At 41.5% G+C, this 21,481-nt stretch overlaps 1 protein-coding gene across 2 annotated transcripts in view; it reads right to left on the bottom strand.

Annotated features, from left to right (window-relative positions):
• The window catches only part of Kcnab1 (potassium channel, voltage gated subfamily A regulatory beta subunit 1), a 407,620-nt gene that overhangs the window by 171,751 nt on the left and 214,388 nt on the right, over positions 1-21,481 (bottom strand). The window lies entirely within an intron of this gene.

Raw genomic sequence — 21,481 nt, 5'->3', positions numbered from 1 at the left:
AGAAAATCATTGCCTATTCACAGGGCTTTATAAATTTCTTTTAAAAAAACAATAGCTATGGGTTATAGGAGAGGATGGACGAGGTCTAAGGTCATTGCAAATTATCTTACAGGAATGAGCATTTCTCTAAGAGCTTGCATGATGAGAGCTTGGCCATGAGGTCACTTGTGAACTGTGGTCCCTTCAGAGGACTATGATGTCATAGGGTGCTAGAAACGGCGCATGTAGAGGAGGCAAAGGTTAAGGGGAAAAGCATGAGCTCAGATGGGAAGGCAGATGAGTGGCCACTGGCAAAATTTGTATTTTCTTCTACCATGCAGAAGACTGTATTTATTTTTAATGAGTACTAACCAAGTGACTCAAACAGCATGGCTTTTAAAAGCAGTCTGCAGATAATATAGCCTCCTTTCTGGGTAGAACTGAAAGGTGGTGCTCTGTGCATTCATATGAAATGAGCCCAATATTTGTTTATTGAAAAACAAATACTTTCTTTCCCAATCATGCAATGTATTTACTCCTTTGCGCACTGTAAGACATGATGTATTTTCAGTGCGCATTTTGTATGCAGTAGTTATACAGCCCTTTGCTGATAAACTTTATAAGAATACACAGTCAAAAAAAATAATAGTAAGCACTCCTGTTTCTTGAAGCCTTTTCAGCCACCAGATTCCCTTTGAGATGCTTTAAAGATCAACTCATTTAATGCTCACTGAAGCCATGTTTCACTGATAGGGACCTGAGTTGTGTTTTCTCATCCGAGGCCACCGCGCTGGGAAAGGAGGGAGCTAGAAGTTGGCCCAGAGCCAGTTCAGCCTCTCCCTTCAAAGCACTTGAAAGAATGGAAAAGGGAAAACTATCAGGGATGAATGATTGTAATCGTTTCCACAGGCACGACAGTGTTTTCTAATCTGTGTGAAAACCTCTGCCTTTCCCCGGAGACTCCAAGGAAACTGAAGAGACCGAGATCCTGTGAGGCGGTTCACGGTGACTGGGGGGCCGTGGAGGGAGGGGACCCGAAGTCCATGGCCAAAGAGGGGCCTGGCTGCGGGGAGCTGAGCCTTGGTTTCCTCCCGGGTGCTCTTGCTCTGGGCCCGCACTCTGGCTTCTCTGCCATCCTCTCAGCAGGGTCCAGAGCACAGTTCCTTCTTCTCCTCTCCCCTTCCTTCTCTGGCACGCAGCTCCGTAGGAGAAACAGAGCTTCTAGCACCCTGAGTAGCTGTTGGCTGATGCACAAGCAGACAGAAATCACCAACCGAAGCTTTGTTGTGACCTTGGCTTGGCTTGTGGGCAGTGGTGGCTTAAGAGGAGAGATAGTGTGGAAGGGTCAAGGGAAATTCTCAAGCCTCTTTTTGCCATCCGTTCTAGTCCTTTCAAATGAATGCACCTCTGTGGGGACTGGTGGTGGCTCAAAGTGCGACAGGGATTCCCTGGACTCACCGGTGCTGTGTGAGGCGGCACCTACGGGCCACAGGGGCTGCTGTTCACGTGGAAGGTGGTTAGTACAACCCAGGAACGGAATTTTTAATATTACTGCATTTTAATTGATTGAATTTAATTTAAAAACACTCAGTTTAGTTGTACATGTCTGGAACAATTTGGAAATGTGAAGCAACTTTCTCATCTGTAAATTTTATGAAATCTAAATATAGTTTTTTTATGAGATTTTAGCATCCAATTAATTGAATGTCCTCCAAAATACCAAATTTGCTTATCAGATTTTGAAGATCTAGTGGAAAAAAAGAAAATAAAAGCCTCAATAATTTTTTTGGGTGGTACTGGGAATTGAACTCAGGGCCTTTACCTTGTACTGCACCCACAGCCCTAGTAAGTTTTATGTTATATATCAACATGACCTATGACTGCATATTGACCTAATAACATACACTAAACTAAGGTAAAACAATGGATCAAAGATCTAAATATTAAAACAGAAACACTAAATCTACTGGAAGGGAAAATAGTTAGAAATCTTGAAGACATATGGGTAGGCAGAGAGTTCATGAACAGAAACCAAACTGCACGGGAAATACTTCAAAAAATCAACAAGTGGGAGCTCATCTCATTGAAAAGTTTTTGCGCATCAAAAGAAAGAACCAACAAAGTGAAAAGAAAACCTACAAATTGGGAAAAAATTTTAGCCAACTGTCCCTCAAAGGATTTCTATCTAGAACATATAAAGAATTATAAAATATCAGGCCCCCAAAATTCATGACCCAATCCAAGAATGGGCATCTGAGATGAATACATATTTCTCAGATGAAATACAAATGACAAATAAATATATGGAAAAATGTTTAACATCATTGGTCATTTGAGAAATGCCAATTAAAACAACACTGAGATTCCATCTCACCCTGGAAAGAATGGCTGTTATTAAGAAATCAATCAATAACAAATGCTGGCGGGGGTGTGGGGGAAAAGGAACCCTTTTCCATTGTTGGTGGGAGTGTAGACTGGTACAACCACTTTGGAAATTGGTGGTGGAGATTCCTAAAAGAACTAGGACTAGAGGTCCCATTCAACTCATCTATTCCCTTCCTGGGTATTTTCCCAGAAGAACTGAAAACATCATACCACGGTGATATATGTGCACCCATGTTTACAGCAGCACAATTTATAATAGCTAAATCTTGGAAACAAACCAAATGCCCATCAACGAGGAATAGATATAAAAGATGTGGTCTTTCATACAGTGAACTACTACTCAGGTATAAAAAGGTAAACCTGAGACTTTTATAGGTAAATGGACGCAACTTAACACCATACTCATAAGTGAAATAAATCAGACTCATATGTGTAAATACCATATTATCTTCCTGGTGTGAGAAACTGAAAGAGTAAATAAGATCCAAAATGTACAATAGATATTGTGAAAGGGAAAGAAACTGCTCAAAAGGAAACTGGGATGGGGGAAAAGAGAAAAGAAGGAAGGGGAAAAGAGATGTGCATATATTCACAAGATAGCTAAGACAATTGTACTACTAATTTCTATTAGTTCATTGAAAGGAACAGTTAGGGCTCATATTGTTCGATCAAGTTTGCATGCCTGTATCTGGTAATCTGAGCAACTACTTTGAAGATAACAATATAATAATCATTGTTAATTTCTTATCTTCTTGTTTTGAAATTCTGTATCATTTTTTTTTTCTCTCTTTAAAAAAGAAATAATAATTACACAATTGGTTAAATACAATATATTATTAAAATTAATTTACTCCTTTGTTTTTACTTTTTTAAGTACAGCTACTGTAAAATTTTAAATTATACTTGTAGCTCCATTATATTTCTATTAGACAATGCTGCTCTAGAACTTATGATTTATTAAAGGCTTATTAAATTTTTGAAATAATATCCTATGCATCAAAAGGGCTTTGGTAATTTTTTAATTGGTTAACTTGTATAAAAATAAAACAGTAAGACTTTTTGACTATGTACAAAGCAGAGTCACCAGGTTTGTGAAGCATTATGTAGTAGTATAAAAGCAAGACATGGAACTCTCAAATGTGTCATAAATATTAACAGATTTTTTTCCTTATACTTCAAAGATTATGCCATCTTTTTGGACTCATGCCTCTACTTGAAAGGACCACCCATTGGAGCATGAACTTATTTCTCAGTGAAGGGTTTCACTGTGGGAACTTTCAACATTTTCATTAAGAAGCAGCATGCATCTATCCAGCTTTGGAAGGGAATCCACAGCTTCAGAAGAAGGGTGTGGGTGGGTGGGTGGGTGGAGGGTGTGTGATGTGACAGGTTCGTGCATACATTCATACTTCATTATGATTTGGCCATACAGTCTTTGTTTGTTTCTTCTACTTCACCACCTCAAATTAAACACCCACCACATCACAACACACCACAGGCATCCTGCCAGCTGAGTAGGAAGTTCAAGGAGCTCCCTATTGCTCTAACTGGTAACGACAGAGCCTATAATGTAGAAGGATTCCTCTTGGGACCTACTTTGGGTGCCCCAGTCCCTTTCCTGTACCCTGCTCTGGTCTCGGTAGGATTTCAGCATTGCTGGAAGATGCAAAGGAACCTGGCTCCTCCAGCCCTTCTTTTTTCTAAGCCAGTGAAGCAGTTCTGCAGAATCATGTGCAACCACTAAGGGAAATTTACTTAGAAAGCTAAAGTGTGCTTTGCAGAGCCAGGGAGGACAAATTCCCAAGTTAACTGCAGATTTGACTTGAGCTGCACTTTGTTATATTATTTGCTCAGAAGCCCAGAGAAAGGGAGCACTGAGAATTGCTTAATTTCCAGATTCGAAAAAATAGGAGCCTCTTGTGTTTACAGAAAATAGTGTGTGAAATCAGGAAGCTTAGGTGTAATTAGAACCTGACCACTCATGTCACCCAGGCAATCTGTATGACTCTATCATCTCTTCAGCAACTTTAACAGATGATCCCCGCCCCTGCCATGGTCAAAGGAATGATATAAAGCATAAAATAAATTTTAAATGAGTTCTTGAATAAATTACAGTATTTTAAAAAGAAAGCTACAATTTTTTTGTGGTTGTCACCTTTGTCTTGCCTAATATGTTCTTTTTGGAAACTGGGTTTGCAGAGCGAAGGGCTTTTATGCTCACATTGATCCCTCTGTAAGTGAGGTATTAAAACAAATTTCTACGTATTGTTTTCAGGAATCACCAAACTGGAATCACATTTTCTCTAGTATGCAATTCCAAGCACTTGAAAATAATGAAATATTAGCATAGAGGGGAGAAACAATATCTGAGACTGAGGGTTCAAAATCAAATTCCTCAAATGTGACTCTGGGTGAAAACTGAAAAACATGCATCCTATGTAACCCAGATGGAATTCTGATTAAAGAAACAAATTTACTCATTGACAATATATGCAATAAGATTCTAACTTTGAGTTACAAATATGATGTAACTTTATTTTACTTTTGTACTATTTTTTGTGCAGTATTTCAATTAACAATAACTTTTAAGTGAGTCAGACTGGAGGGTTACCTGTTTTGCAAGATAGCAGGTACAACACAGAATTCAAATGAGGAAGTGGGCGAGATGGACAGCTCCTCGCCGCATTTCCGGGTCCTTCCTGAGGACCTGCAAGGGTCTCTGTGTTAATGTTTATAAGGCAGTTAGAAGCTAAGGTTTTGGTTTTCTTTTCAAATTCGTTGGTTTTTTTAATTTGGATTGTTGGCCTTTTTTGTTGTTTTTTTTTTTCTTTTTATTGTTTAGGGGGTTGGGGTTTTGGTTCGGGGGCCCGGGGCTTGCTTGGCAGTGGCAGGTTTTTGGTTTCATTTCTTGTTCTGGGAAAAGAAATTTTAAAAATAAAAAATAAAATAAAATGTTTAGATATTTCCAATCTGCAGTTGGTTCTTTAAAAATGATGGCTGGACTATGAATGTATTCTTGAAAATCTTAAACAAAATGCACTGCAGAATCCATTGGTATGATACATTATTAATCCTCACATTGAAACATGAGTCCTTATACATCAGCACCAAAGGATGCTGAAATATCAGTTGACATCACTTCAAATGCACTATCCCAAGGCAGCCAGTTAAGAATGCCTTCAATTTCTCCTCATCTGACATTAGATGAATGATAACTGTAAGTAAATTCTTAAACGGAAATCTGTCATTTGAATATTGTATATGCACTGGTATTCATCAGGTCCAAAATTTTCCTGCTTGGAAATTTGAATATAAAATATATCAGGTTAAATTAGATACACTGCAAGTTGTAGGGCCTCATATTACTGCAACTAAGTACAGTCAGCTGATCTCTCCCTCCCTCCCTCCCTCCCAGGCACTTGTCTTTTGAGGGGATTGGTGGGAGGAATAGGGAAAAATATGCTGAATGAAACAGAACTGATAAGCTTATTTCAAATCTCCATTAGAGACAGAAATTGAAATGGATGTTTGAGCAAAGTCAAAAGAAAAATACTCAGGAGCAATGCACCATCTTTAGTATACCTATGGGTTTCATCCTAATCCTGCTAAGGTTTCCTCACCTGCTTTTCCTCACGGCGGAAAGGAAAGGTGGTGTTTGCTCCAGGCGATTTGAGGCTAAAGTGTTGTCACAGGTATTAACAGCAGTGACTCCACAGCCCTTTACACATCCCACCAAACCCCTGGCTCTGGTGTTTACAGCCTTGTGTAAACCTTCCCTTCGGGCATGGGCTGGGTTCAATGACTATTCTAGTAAACAGAATTTGGCAGAAGGAAGGATGCCACTTTGAGATTAGGTTACAAAAGACTGGCTTCCTTTCTGCACACTCTCCCCTGCTCCCTCTTGGCTTTCTTGGGGCCAATGCAGCAAGGAGAGGGGCCTCTGGCCAACAGGCAGGCGGGGGCCAGGGCCCAGAAACACTTATACAGTTTGGAAGTGGATCTTCTCCCAGCTGAGCTTTGAGATGCTTGCGGCTCAGGCCATCCCCTTGTCTGTACCCTAGTGGAAGTCCCTGAACAAGAAGCCCCAGCTAAATCATACCTGGATTCCTGATTCCTAGAAACTGTGAGACAATAAATGAGGTGCACACTGTTAGATTTTGGAGCAATTTGTTATGCAGCAATAAACAGCTAATACAACTCTAACACCTACAATACTATGTTCACTTGTCTGTGAGTTCCTTAGCCCAGGGTCTGAGTCTAGTTCATCCAGGTATATCTGGTATGTAGCATGCTGCCTGGCATGTATAGAAACTCTTTGCAGAGGGAAACAAGGATGGAAGAAAAGGATTGAAGGACAGAGAAAGGAAGAGCAAAAGAGAAAAGGGTAGGTACCAGTGAAAAAAATGGAGACTCACGTTCCAGGTTACCTGGCAGAAAATTGAGAATTACACTTGACTGCCAAGGAAGAGCAATTGCACAAGTGGCAGATTTTACCTCCACTTGTAATTTAATTTTATATCTGGCGAGCTTAATAACTGCTCATGGCAGACTTCCTTTGGACATGTGCTGGAAGCATCTAAGGAGCTTGTCAGACGGGTGAGCACAGAATGCCGCAGCCATACGGGAGAAAAGGTGGCTCTGTTCACAGTTGCCTTAGCTCTGGGTGAGTCTCCTAGAACAGACCCCGTCCCAGAACAAGAGCAGGGAGAGGTGCTGAATTGCCAGATGTTAAGTTTCACCCTTCCGCTGCAGTGAGGGACAAAAGCAAATACAAGCTCAAAAGTTAACTTAAACTCAGTCACAGAGCAGTAAAGAAGTGCACAGGTCTTCCACCGCTCAGTTGGTGGGACGGGGCTCCCACCCAGAGCCTCCTGTGTATGAGGGAGGCAAGTTAGGGGGTGTAAAGAGGAAGAGTGACTTCTGCCATCACTCAGTACCCCAGGTTCCTCCACTCCCACACAGAGCTGGGAGAAAGTCTGTGTGACTCCAGAAGTTGCCACAACCAGTTAATCCCTCGATGAGGATTAAAAAGTAAAAGAGAATCTTTGGCGTGATGAGCAGTAGGGGTGAATGCCTGCTCAATTAGAGAGAGACCAGAGCTTTCATTGAGATCAGGTGGTTGCTGGGAGCTAGTGCCTCAGTCCATGTGCCGAGCGCAGCACATGCAGGACTGAAAACCCACCTCTGCCCCACATCTCCACCTCTGCGCTTCCTCTGAAGCCCAGGGGCCCCTGATGCTGCACCTCCAACTGCTGCCATAGAACTGTTTGGTGCCGCTAGCCTTCGTTCCAGAGGTTCCCTGTTGCATTCTGGGCTTTACCTTCCCAGGATAGAGCATAAGACTCATGCTGTGTGACCACGAGTAACAAAGGCATTGCTGTGTCAGGATGAGATGTCCTGAAGGACTTCAGAGGCTTTCCCTAGGGGAGCTTCTGAGCAAGGTCGGGATTACATTTCCCTCCCACACTCATAGGGCCTCCTAAGGTGTCCCGAGCATATTTTTCAAAGCACGCGAAACACCTTGTGTATGTTTATCCCCAAGCACCTGCTAGGTGAGGACAGAGTCAGCCTCTGTCAACTCCCCTGCACCTCGCTCAGTGTCAGGTGCTAGGAATTCTTTAATTCAAACTGACCTGATAAATGCAAACATTTAAAAAATCTGGGTGACTCAAAACATGCATTACCGTAGACTTGTGTCTTAATGTCTGAATTGCTTTATTTTTATTTCTTCTTCATCTTCAGAGGACAAAAGCTATGAAGCAATTTTGAACTTCATTTTTCCTCACTCCACTTTTCTATCAAGTAAAGTGATCTATACACAAAAATCTAAATATATTCAGAACACTCTTTTCTGGAGATGAATTTTTTCTCTGTGCAGAAAAAAAGCCAGCCCCCCATAACCAATCTGTTTGATCATCTCAGGTTTTTTCATCTATTTATTTAGAATTTTAAAAGCATCTATATAGGTATATTTATAACTGAGTCAAAGCCACTGACCTGATCACTGTTCCCCCATCCACTAAAGATTTTCAGAATAAAATAATAGACACAGGTAACAATAGCATAGAAATAATAAAATAAGCATATAAATGTTTATACATGTAAAACAGAACATTTAAACTCTGCATAGTGGCACATGCATGTAATCCCAACACTCTGGGAGGCTGAGGCAGGAAGATCTCAAGTTTGAGATCAGTCTGGAGAACTTAGTGAGACTCTGTCTTAAAAAAAAAGTTGGGATGTAACTCAATGCAAGGGCCCTGGGTTCAATCCCCACTACCGTAAAAATACAACTAAACCAAATCCTAACATTTAGCTCCGAATTTTGAAAACAGTTGGAACAAAGAACAAAGTTCTAAATGGTTTCTGCCTTCATTTTAGAAGAAATTTAGAAATGACGTTAGCTTATGGCAACAGTGCTAACAGAAAGGAAGCAACAGTGAGAGAAGAAAATGACACGGAAGAGAAAAGAACTCTTCAGGTAATGAAAACTAAAGAAGTTGGAGAAAATTTGAAGCAGAACGAGAGGGTGGAAGGTGACTGGAAACTGCCTCAATGCTACTTTTTCCCTTCTCAAAGGATACTAGGAAGTAGAGACAGAACTGTGCTGTGGTCTCCTGGAGAGTTTCTATTTTAACGGAAGTAGTTATGAGCTGACTTTCCAAGATGGCGCCGAGCGGACATAGGAAGGGCGTTTCTGTTTCAACTCGTTCCCTTTGGCAGGAGCATGGCACAAGTGCTCTGCTTCCACATCTCTCTCTTTTTCCTTTTCTTCTAATTGCCTTCAAACCACCTCACCAGGACAAATTTGATTGCTTCTCTAAGCTGGTGTCCATGGCTGTTATTCAACCTAGTGGAGAGCGCAGGAGCTGCATAATCAATTGTCTCTGTAAGATGCGGGAAACAGCCGCTCCGTGCATTTGCACGTCAGGAAGAATTCCTCCTATGGTTTCTCATAATGCCCTTCAGTACAGACTAAAGATAGCACCACCTAAGGAAAGGCATTCCGGGATGTCAGAGGAGTGAGAGGGCTGGCAGAATCTGGAAGGAAATTTTGGAGGGTCCTGAGGAATAGAATAACTCCCTTTAAATACTAATGTCTTTCATCACTCCTCTCTCCACCTTTTCCTCACCTTCCCTCCCTTTCTTCTTCCCTTCCCTCCCCTTCTCTCTCTCTCTCTTTCTCTCTCTCTCTCTCTCTCTCTCTCTGTCTCTCTCCTTTTTCTTTCTTTTTCTGTGTGTGCTACTGGGGACTGAATTTAGGGCCTTCTTACTAAGCTATGTTCCCAGTCCTTTACAATTTTTTTTTTTTTTAAATTTTGAAACAGGGTTTTGCTAAATCATTAAGTTCCCCAGGCTGGGCTCAAACTTGAGATCCTCCTGTCTCAGCCTCTCAGAGTGCTGGGAGTACAGGTGTGTGTCATCACATGGAGCTATAGAGCTGGGAATGGTGAAGAGAAGCTCCTTTCCCTTCACTCAGAGGTGGCCCGCAGTCCTTAGACACGTGCTTCCTGGGGGATCATAGCCATGCACAATGATCCCGTAACAGTATTGGATTTAGGCTGATGACTGTCACAGCTGTTTTTTCAGACCAGAGCACTCCGAGCTTCAGGCTCTATTGTAAAGGTTCATTTGTATGTCATTCAGATTTTCCAAACTTCATGTGTCCCAAAACTGGCACTCTTATTTTTTCCTCTCAAAACCTATTCTTTTGAACCACTACCTTTCCAACTACTCAGGCTAGAAACCTGAAGCACTCTGTTTCTCCTGCCCAGCTCACCGGGAAGAAAAGTCAGCTCCATCCCCAACGTTATCTCAGCCTTAACCACTGCTCTGAAGCCACTGCCCCTATCACAACCTGATCGCTAGTCTCTCTTGCCTAGACTGCCGTCACAGCCCTGTCTGTTCCGCATCAAGCCCTTCTGCGGAGCCACGGCCTTTCCATCTCTGCCTCCCACTGCCTGGATACTCTTCTGCAACCCCGCAGTGTTAGGTTGGAGCTTAAACCCCATCGCCTCAGGAAGTCCACTCTGTCTCAAAGAGGCCTCTTTCTGCGAATTTCCATCCCAACCTCTTGTTTTGTGCATTTTTTATTTATTGCTCTTATCACCTCATAAATTATTATATGAATGTGCCTATTTTTATCTGCTGGTATCCGTGTGTTGTGTCCTCCCTGACTTCCCTGAACCAAGTCTGATCTTTGTTAGATGATTTTAATATAGTTCCTGAATTTAAAAAAATGGTGAGGACAATACAAGAATTCTGTAACTGGTCCCTCTGTTTCTGATTTCATTGGCTTGATCTTGCCAGATCCATATTGCACACATTTAAAGAATTTCCCATGGAAATCTCACTGGAAGCACAAAGTTAGTTTACAGTGAATTTTGAGAAAATGTGAAGGTCACAACTTGGAAGCGCTAGAGAATAATGTTTGAAAAAAATACTACTCAGAAGTGATGGACGAGTTCTCCCAATTAACTATAATGGGAGTCTATGAAACATTTGAAAGCTGGAAATTTCTAGACTCTTTAAATGCTGTTTGATTTTCCTTTTGACAGAGGTAACAAAATGCTGTAAGAGATGCATTTCTGTGTAATACATGCTAACTGATAGGTGAGTTTCTTTTGATATGAAGCTGAGAAAGAACCCAGGATGCATCAGTGCTGAATAACTGAGACACAGACAGAGGTGGCTTCACAGTCTTAAGGGTTTGCAGAAGGTTCAATCCCAGAGAAGCAACTTTTCAAAACAGTAGGCAATAATCCCCCCAACTCACTTCTCAGGGCTGATTCCAGGGGTTGGGATCTGCATTTCCAGCTCCATTAGATATGACCAGTCATCTCGTCTCTGCAGGATTATTTCACTATGGGGTCACCTGTTTTTCTTATCTTTACAGTTTTCTGTGTCATATCATAAATATTGAATTGTACTCTTCTCTTGGTATGTGAGGCTAAACTTTTAATTTCATATTGTTTCTTCAACAGATTAAAATTTCTGCGCTTTCAAACTCAAGAGTAAAACATATAAATATATGTTTAATGTACGTTTAATCTTTCAGAGTTTTTTTTTTTTTAGGTATTTTTGCCATATACTCTTGTTAGCAAATGTACTCTGAAAGGAAAATATCATTTACCACCCTCCCACACCTTAGCAAGTTTATGTTATCACCCTAATTGCTCTGCTCATGAGTTTTAAGACAATAGCATGCTGATAAGACCAGAACTCAATGGGCAAGATGTTGGAAAAATGTCTGCTAAAAACTAATTTGCTGAATTAATGTAAGGACTATAACTGAAAAAAATGTGTTTTCACATTAATCTACTCAGCATTTTTTCCCTAGGCTCCTTCATATTTGACTACTTAATTTTTGATAATTATTATAGCTAAAATAATAATTTGGTTGAACCTCTATTATGAATAAAATAATTTACATGTACTATTTAATTTAATCCTCACATCAATGCTGGCACTTATTATACCTGTTGTAGAATAGAAAATTGAAGCTTACTGAGGTTTCTTCTCATTACAGAGAACGCTAGAAACAATGTTTCAGTTTGAACTGAAATCTTAGCCAACCACATAGTCTATGCCCTTTTCCACCAGGTATCACTGTCCTTGGTGAATCATAACTTTTCTTTACTTGTCTGGAAACAGCATGTTCCCGATCATTTATTCCTTCATGGACTTTAATGTGGCCATACTTGTCATAGACCACATATACCTCAGCATTGTGCACATAGAAACTACATTATTTCCTCCGAGCTTTTCTCCTGTCAGTTCAAAACTAATGAAACGTAGAGCATAAAGTGTGGTTGATTTGCTTTCTTTCCCTTTAGGTATGTGCTGTAAGAGCTTTTTGCTAGTAACTACTCCAGACAATATAATTAACTTTATGGAAATGATAAGCTCATGCATCAGACCATGACAGGCACGAATCCACTATTATTTCAAGTAAAGGCTTAATGTTCACTTAATTTAAGCTTCCGTGCATTTGTCCCTTCAGAACAATGAGATGGCTCCAAAAATTAGATTTATTTCAATGCAGTTAAGTCAAATGCTGTTCAGTAGCATAGCATAAGACACCTCATCAATTTATTTTCCTTTCTATTCCCTTCCTCTTTCTGTTCTTCCGTTATCTTCTTTCATACACAGGCTGGAATTGATCCTTATGCTTTTCTCAGTTTCTAATTCAAATCAGGCTTACTAGAAAAATATTCAAAGGGTGTACGTCTCATGATTTCCCTATGTGTCCCAACCAAAATCCTGCTACCACCTTGCTTCCTATCTGTCCTTGCTATTCTGCAACTAAAGGGCTAATGCCCTGCTGCAACACCAGGGTTGTTGTGGCTGGTGTTTAGAAGTCCCCTAAAGTCACATCCATCATAGGTGCGGCTTTTTCAGAGGCAGCTGGATCTACAGTGTGTGATGCTGGAATTGATTCATGGTGCAAAGCTAGGATCAAGGCCTTCAGATTAAGGATGCGAGTGCTATCCATCCTAAGTAGGCTGGATAAGATATAAGGGATAGAGAGAGCTGTGGTTTTCCCTTGCTGCTTTGCTACCTTCTTCCTGCCATGAACTGTTTCTCCTCTGTGATTCCTGTCTGCCCTCCACCCTGCCTGGAGGCCAGCCAATTATGGACTGAAACCTCTACAAACTGTGACCCAAACAAACCTTTCCTCCTTTAACTTGGGCTGTCAGGTATTTGGTCTAAGCAATGATAAAAGTAACTAAAACAAGGGCCAAATTTTCATCCCTGCTTCCAACAGAATTTGTGCTGGTCAAATGTAAAATATAAATTTTAAATTTCACATTGCCTTCAAAGTTCTTAAGCAGAACATTCTGAAATTAAAATGTATTTCTTTCTTAGGCCATAGTGAAATGTTAACCATGGAGATGGACACCAAGCTACAAATCTATTTGCCTTGTATTCAAATTACATAATTTAAAATTTCTGGCTAGGTAAGGTTTAGAAAATTTGAGTTTTTCCTTAGGTTAAGATTATAACTGGTGGCACATGCCTGTAATCCCAGTACTCAGGAGGTTAAGGCAAGAGGATTACCGTAAGTTCAAGACTAGCCTGGGGTACACATTGAGTCCAAGGCCAACCTGAACTACATAGCAAGACCCCCATCTCAAGAAAAAGATTATCCATAAACAAAGATTTTTCATTTTCAATTAAATGATAATCTTACAGAATCAAGGATCATAATAAAAAGTAACTAAATTAAAAAGTAATTTTAAAGCTGGATTTTATTCTTAAAATATCAGTCCATTTCTTTCACTACTAAGCAAACATTATCAGTGCAGAGATCAATGTTTTATCTTTGTCATTAGGAAAAGAATTACAAAACCTTTGGAATCTGATCCACCACCTGCTGAACACAGCATGCAATTAAAGTACAAATGAATCAAACAAATTATGCTATTTATCTAGTTAACTTCTGATTCCAGGAAAGAATTTATGCAGCTTACGGTTTGTTATGGGGGAGAACTCTTAGGATGGACTTGAATTTATTTTGCCTGTTCAGAATGTGAGCTCTGGGACGAAGGGCCTTTCTTTTTGGGGTACCCTGCGTGTGCTACTGGTTGCCCAAGAGGGAGAGTTTCCATTTTCCTGCAAATAGGACATGATGGGATGTCAGAGCTTCCGAGCATAAACTTATAAACTGGTCCAATTTAGTTGTATGCTATCCCTCAGTTTATATGTTTTTTCTTCATGTTATTTATTTATTAGCTTATATGTTTCATAGTCTAAGTCCTCCTGCTCACAATCACTCACAATCATCTCAGGATCACTTAAGCATAATTGTCAGGGTTACCTTGTTATCTGGTGTTAAAGGGATTGCTATCTACCCATGAGTTCTTAGGCACAGGAGTTTGAGAGTAGGACTCAGGTTTTTAGTAAAGACTTTTGAAAAAAATCCCTCTTCTCTGAGCTGTGCTGCTGAGCAGATTGTAGGACTCCGTAGTTACACATGTAGCAAGAAGGCTGAGAGGGATGTGCAGCTTCCAGAAGAGAATGGGCAATGGCCCTTGGAAGGGGAAGAGCGAGCAGAGGAAGAGAATCAGAGCTGACAGATTAAGCAGCTTTTTGCCATAGACAAGTTCCCCATCTTTTCCTTAGAAGAGACCTTAGGAGACCAAGTTTGGTTTTGTTTAGGGGTATGATTGTGCCCCTCCCACTCCTAATAGCGAGAACCTTCTGGAAGTTAACCAGAAAGAGCTAAGCTCCAATGATGGTGGTGTAGAGCTGCCTAATTAAAAAGATGTGGTGAGTATATTGATGACCAAGACAGACCTGTTGAAAGCATGGAAAGGAGGGAGGGACTATGTTCCAAAGAAAGTTTCTTCAGGCCGTTCTAAGAAGGGGAGACTGGTTGATTATCAGAGAGAAGGATATAGACTCAAGATACTGGTGTTAGCAAATTACTGAGAAAGAAAGTAATAATGTGGTAACCTAGCCAAGATCTTAAGTGTTAAAAAACAATCCAGAAGAAGCTGAATGTGTCCAATCAGATCTTTATATTCTAGTAAGAAGTGGCGGGATACATTTTTTCAGTTAGAAGTTTTTGTTTCCTTTGGCTTTCTAATATTTCTTGATTTATATATATCTATATATTTATATAAATTAACTGTCATGGCATTAGTATAAGTAATAAATAGACTATCAATAGACCTTCTGTATAGTCACCTATAGTTTTTCCTCAGCCATATTAAACTCTTCAATCCTAAAGATGTTGGTTCCTAAACCACAATGTTCTTGATACTGTCAAAGTGAAGTTCAAAGTCAATTAGCAAAGGCAAGGCAAAGAAAGAAGATCTCAGCTAGACTGAGAACCATGTTCAGCCTTTCTGACAAGCCCCATACTCTCCCACAGGCTGAGAAAGCCGAAAAGGCCTTGACTTTGGTGGCCCTTTTGCCAAGCAAGACTTCTCTGTGACGGGAGAATCATCCCTCTTCCTGGACCCCAGGTGTTGGGTGCACTCTGTGCAACCATCACAAACGCCCACAGGGCTTCTCACCTGCTGCTAGCAGTCATGGAGGAGATCCCTGGTCAGAAGCTGAGCTGCCGCAGGGCCTGCACTACGGTCCAGCAGCGTCTGCATCACGCAGGTCTTGTGAGGAGCACAACCCCACTTTAAGAATTGTGCAGTGATTCAGTGCATATTAAAATTCAACACACACTGTCCTAAGATGTGGAGAAAAAAATACCTCAAAGCTTTGAATGCTGGAAAGATCTGTGGTGAAAATTACTTTCCACAGGAAGATCTATATTCACAGCCTGGGAGGCAAAGATTGAACAAGAGGGTGGAAGTAAGAAGGTTAACATAATTCTTTATGAAAATGAACGGGTCTGTGCAGATTATGTGACATAGGAAAGCTGTCTTCCCTAGTATGTGTGTACATTTCAGTGGCTAACAATTTGTCTCTGGGAGAAGTATCCGTGTGTCTGATCCCACAGCTCTTACTTGCATGACTGAGAAGAATTCTCCCGTACACCTTGAGTGGTGAGAGTACTTCACAAGGCTAATCACCCACCTCCACTCCCGATTTCCGAAGGAAGTTTCTCAGTCGAGTCAATCAATTCCAATGTTCCTCAGCCCTGATATTCACTGAAAACACCCAGAGAGCTTTTGAAACTTCCAATGCTCAGCCGTATCTTGGAGCAGGTAAGTGTGAATCTCTGGGTGTGAGACTCCAGGCATTTTAAAAAAGCTCTGCAGGCGAGGCTAACTTGGAACTGGTAAATGAGAAGGTGTCACAGCAGCGGCAGGGAAGCGTGAAGGTGGCATTTAGATGTGTTCCAGGGCAACGCCAGAGGATGGAGATCATTGGAAAGATACTACAAACACGGCAGTGTCTGTCAAAGATGGGCTCAGGAACAGGGGATCAGGGCTTGATGTGGGGGTTATGAGACCCCCTCTGGAGAGTGTCGCTTCCTTTGTGCTTCCCTTGAATTGAGAGGACAATTGATGAGGTTTATGGTGATAAACTCTTCTACTTGAACATTTTAGCTCCTGTCACGTGTCTTCCTCCCGGAGATGAAGTGCGTGTTGGGCACCATGCTTTCTCCATACTCACACTCAGTGTGCAGTTGTGTGTTTGTTGGTGACAGGCTGTGAATGAAGCGAGCATGGCCAGCATTCCTTGTGGTGTCCACTGGGAAGTCGAGGGTGGCACAAGCTTGGCTGGGAGCATGAAAAAGGTGTGGGTGGGGGCAGCTTGGTGAAGCTGTGGAAGGCCATGGATGAACCTTGTCAGATATCAATAGGTCGCATTTTTAGCTGATAGTTGTGAACTATTTATTGGTCATAAAATCTGTCTTAAAGGTCATATCCAGTATTTTTAGGCAAGATGAAATGGCATGGCATGGAAGGGATAAAAATATGAGACTACCCCATATGTAAGTATAGTTATTGTCTTGTGAAACTTTGATTTGTGGTGTGACTGATGTATATACTGAGTCACAGTGGAAATTGTACCTTTCTGCGGTTATGGGCAAATTATTTAAGAACTATTGGATTACATGTATTTGCTGCAGAATAAAGAATAAATATTATTGGACGTGGTCTGTGAGTGTATCACTGGGAAAATAAACCATAAGCTTTGTCTCATCCGGATAGAGCTTGGAAACCATTATGGCCATAAGAACAACACCCAGCAAGGGGAAGGCAGGTGTTGTTTATTTGAGCATGTAGGAAAAGGTATGGGCCAGAACTTACAGGCCAAGCTGTACAAATTCAGAGGAATTTAAAGCCACTGGCAGTGTCTATAGTGCTAAGAACTGAGTTTATCACCATTGTTCTGCCTTGGTCCTGGGCCAAATGCAGAAGGCCGTCTCATGACTTCACTGCCTCAAAAGAATTTGGCCCATTAGGTGGATTTGATTTTTATTTTGTATGGGCCCCTAATCTGACAGCTGAAGACTTGCTGCCGACCTTGAGTGTATGTATGTATTGCAGGAGAATCTAAGCATATCTATCTCTATCTCTATCTCTATCTCTATCTCTATCTCTATCTCTATCTCTATCTCTATCTCTATCTCTATCTCTATCTTTATCTCTATCTCTATCAACAGCTCTATCTCTACCAATATCTACATCTATATCATCTCTGTGTCTATATATATCATCTATATTTATATCTGTATGAATAAATAAAGACAACATGAAAAAATAAGTTTTTATATTCTTTGTACCATGTCAAGTCTCAAAGTATATTTCTAATGATTGTTTGCCATAAATTATGTTTAACTGTAAAAACAGGCTAGATTTTTCTAAACTAGTGTATTGCATAAGTGGAGGAATATCCCTTTTCTTTGATAATCATGGATAGAAGCCAGATTTCTGTAATTACCTTAAGTTTGGGGGCTGTGGAGATAGGAGGTGTCAAGGGAGTCTAATCTTTTAGGGAAGAAACAGCAACAAAAGTGAAATATCCTGCTACTGCACATTGGAAGGAGGCAACCGCTGTCTTGACAACAAAGATGGCCAATAAAGAAACCACAGTAAAGATCTGAGCAAGCACCCAAATTGCAAAACTCACTTCCTCTCCTTACACTCACTGGCTTTACTAATCAGCTGAGGCAGTCACAGGCCCGTTGAAGATGCTGGGCGAATTGCACCTGCTAAGTTTCTGCCCTGGCTATTTGTTGCAGTCACTTGTTTGAGATGACAGCATGGTCAGCAGACAGCAATGGCAGCAGGATGGGTGATGCAGAATGGCAGGGCTCCCCAACATGGTCACATGGTCCCACTGAACATGAGGATTCGATGGAACTAGAGCATCTCTGCCCGGGCATTGTACCTCACATGCTTAGGAAGGCCGATTCTAGGTTCGAGGATGGTGGACTGTGGTGGTCTCAAAGCTTCCCACACTCTGAAAGAGATGAGAGTTTGACTATTCATAGAACACTTTTCCTTCTTCTAGAAAGAACTCAGAGTCACTACTAAGAGTGTTAAAGATGTGAGGTTCTTTCTCTTCTCTTTAGTTTAATGAGAAGTCAGCTTCCTTTGGATTCTTCCTTTCATTGGAGCTCAATTCTGGTCCAAATGAGTTATTCCCCTGGGCCATGGTGAAAGACATCAAGGATTTGAGATGATGCTCACACAATACCTATGTACTCTGTGGATTTTACAGAGATGCTTCTGCTACTAATCCTGAGAAAAAATTCCCTGAGCATTAACTGCTATGTCCGGCTGCCAGGAGTAAGAAACACCTGGCAGATTAGTGAAACACAGGCCTCAGTGTGTCTGTGAGTGTTTCTAGACATGTAGGCCAGAAAACCAGCGAGCAAAGTCTCACCCCAGTGATGGGTGACACCAAGAAATAGGCTTGTAGTCCAGATGGAAGAAAAAGGAACAGAAGAAGGAGGCGTGCTGGTTTTCTGAGGAGCCTGTCTCCGTGACCTTTGGACATCGGTCTCCAGTTTCTTCAGCCATGCAATGCAGCCTTGCATCAGCAACTACCCAGTGCTCTTCCAGGGCTTTGACCTTGGACTGGGGCTACGTCCTTGATCCCTCTTGTTCTGTGGCTGTCATCGTCTTTGGCTGAGCAGCTGCTGGATCCTCCAGTTCTCCCGTGCACAGACGGTCACTGCGGACCCTCCCACCTCTGATCCCGTAAGCCTACCTGAAAATCCCCTTGCATGATTATACATATATTTTCTATTCTTTCTGTCCCCCAAGAGAACCCTAACCAATGCAATGCCTCCCCCATTCCTCTTTGATGCAAACCATAACACCAGCACTTTAATTTCAGAAACTGTTTTTCTATCCATAACCATACTTGAGCATCACTTTGAAAAAGAAGTTGAGCAGGTACGATGAGCTACCATCATGAACAAGAACAGACAGGAACATGCAGCAGAGAGTTCTCCTATCTAAATGTTTAGTAGAAAAATCAAAGAATAAACTCAACTTATCCTATCTTCCAGGATCCCTTCTTCTCAGAATGCCCACGGAAGGAGGACAAAATCTCATGAAACCAGAAGTGGAGCCTGTTAGCTCTGAGTGGCTACCGAGTGTCTACCACTCCACTGGGTCATGCCAGCCACCTGCAAACAAGCACAGAGGTTACAGCCACCCTGGGGCGCACCCACAGTGCTATTGGGAAGCTTAGTGACATGCACCCTGATGACAGCCTGAATAAATGATCAGACAACAGACGCAGATGCTACAATAATTGAAATGGGCCATGATATTTTCCCAGACTGAAGTAGACAAGACATAAAGCTACTCCATGATAACGGACACTGAAGTTCAAATAATACTTCTGTCACTTATTCTCTTCAAGGTTTTGGGCAAATCACTTTGCTATGGAGTAACTGTCACTATTCAGGGCTGTTGTAGAAATCAGAGATGAACACAGAGAACCCTCTAGGTATTTGAGGAGGCTGTATTATTATTATTATTATTATTATTATGCCCCAACTGAGGCATATACAAACTTGGAATAGAGCCAGTGCCACAAAATATGTTATAGGAGATAAATAAAGTAGTCCTTATGTTCTAGAATATCAAAAAATGCCCTTAAATATTGCTAAAATGTAGATCGCATGTGTACGTGTGGGTTAGCATATTGAAACCTACACTTTCATCTCATTGGGCAAAACTTCACTACCATTTAGTGTGCGCCAGAATGACTGGTTCACTCATATCCTGCCCCTGAAGCTGCCCCTCTGGGTCTGAGCTGCCTACCCAGCCCTCACCATGCCTCCCACTGGACATCATTTAGGTCCTTCTGGGAAGTTCAATGTATTTGACTGGACTTCTTAAAGGCATGTGTGGGTAAGGTTTTCGTGGTGTAAGGTGGTATCACCATCAGATGACTTAGGAATATCCAATTCCTGCCCTATGACAGGCTGCATGCCCATCTCTGTAGCCCTAGCAGGTGCCAAGGGAGATACAAGTGCTCACACTCCTGCTAGCTAGAGGTCTGCTAAAGTTCCAAATGTGACCATGAGATCTGGAAGCTGGGACATGGTCAAGAAAAAAGGTCTTCTAAGCTTAAACTTTAAACTTCAAGAAATGAAAGGAGGAAATGCCAAAGAAAGTGTGAGATGGTTGGCTTCCTGAGGGAAAGTAGGATGTTGTTTTTTAACCTAAAAGGGAGAGAAGAGGGATCTGTGCCCGTATACAAGAACTCTGAGAGCATAGTGCTGGAGACACGACCTAAATCATGTCCCCTGGAACTTGATCAATCAGATTTGTGAATCACTCTCGGGGGCAGGCAGCGAGGGAAAGAGCAAGGCGAGGCAGAACTCCTCTCACCTCCAGAAGCCAAATCCAGCACCACAAATCAGACTTGTGATATTTGTTACCGGGGTGCACATTATCTTCTCCACAAAGCTATAAACTAACAAAAGATCTGCAGTCAATTCATACTGCAATCTCAAAAACACAGAAAATATTTGAACGTGGAAGAGGGTAAACGAAGAAAACTAGCACTAGTCAAATCATGTGGCTCGGCTAGATACTCAAGTCTCTAATTGCAGCCCTGTTTGAGGTAAGCCTTGCTAGTTACCTTTCATGCCTGAGGCTGAGTAACTTACCTAAGGTTACTAGTGATGAACGCTGGGGGTGGGGGGCAGGGCATTAACCCAGATCAGCCTCACTCCAAAATGTGCTCTTTATATTCATTGCATTTTCCTGGAAGGTCCCAGGCTATGGGGGCTCACACCAGCGGTGACTCTGTCAGTGGGTGTAACAGGGCTCCCAGAGGGGCCTCTGTGTGGGAAAACACTGCCCACTCCACACCTCCAAGCAAGGTGACCTCTGGCTCCCTGGAAGGGAGGAACAAGAAAAGACGGAAAATGCAAGGAGAAGAAGGGTGAGAGGAAAAGAAAAAAAGGTATGGGAAGAAGAATGATAAAGACAGACCAAAAAGAATGTGGGGAAAAAAGAAAGTGAAAACACGTCAAGTTATGATTCAGTTCTCTAATTACTGTAAGAAATACTCCAGATTCTCTTGGTGAAGAGTTTAAAGACACCAAATTTCCACTCAAAATGGCAGCTTCCTCTTTCTGCCTGCTTACTTCCTGACTTCGTGTCCTTGGAGGATGGTATATTTCCAATTTACTTCAACTCACATAAAATGAAACTATTTGTAACAG

Source organism: Chinchilla lanigera, unplaced genomic scaffold, assembly GCF_000276665.1.
Source record: "Chinchilla lanigera isolate Chin_1 unplaced genomic scaffold, ChiLan1.0 scaffold00047, whole genome shotgun sequence".
Taxonomy (NCBI): Eukaryota; Metazoa; Chordata; class Mammalia; order Rodentia; family Chinchillidae; genus Chinchilla; species Chinchilla lanigera.
Note: the sequence above shows the minus strand (reverse complement) of the source record. Positions and strands in the feature narration are given on the sequence as shown.